This window comes from Haliaeetus leucocephalus, unplaced genomic scaffold, assembly GCF_000737465.1.
Source record: "Haliaeetus leucocephalus isolate CR32 unplaced genomic scaffold, Haliaeetus_leucocephalus-4.0 Scaffold261, whole genome shotgun sequence".
Classification (NCBI taxonomy): Eukaryota; Metazoa; Chordata; class Aves; order Accipitriformes; family Accipitridae; genus Haliaeetus; species Haliaeetus leucocephalus.
The window spans coordinates 73875-74405 of record NW_010972697.1 but is presented as its reverse complement, the minus strand read 5'-3'; positions in this window follow the sequence as shown (position 1 = coordinate 74405).

The window sequence follows — 531 nt, the reverse complement described above, 5'->3', positions numbered from 1 at the left end:
GTGAATTGCGCCGTTGTCGTAGGGTCGGTACGGGGCGGGTTACGCCGTTGGCGGGCCGGTACGCAGAGTGCGTGCGGTGGGGCGGGGCGGGGCGGGCGGCGCGGGGGCACTTCCTGCCGCCGCCATTTTGTCGGCGGACGGGAGGAGGAAGCGGCGGCTCCTGCGCGGAGGCAGCGGCCAGGCCCGGCCCCACGGCCTGCGGTAAGTGACGCCGTCTCCGCCTTCCCCCGCCTCGCTCCTCACCCGGGGGACCCTCACCGGACCGGGTAGGACCGGACCCGGGCCCAGCGAGGCGGGAAGAGGGTTGGGGGGGGGGGGGGGGGGGCTCCCGCCGCGCCGTTAGGCCTAGGCCGCCCGCTCGCCCGCCCTGGCCCTGCAGCCAGGCCTGGCGGCCGCTGGCTCGGAGCTGAGGTTGGGGAGGGGGGAACTGGAGGGACAGCGAGGACGATCGGAACCGGGGAGCTGAAGCAGGTTGGGCCCGGAATGGGGTGTGCGTGTGCCCGCCGGCCCGGTGCCCTTGGCGGGGTGGGG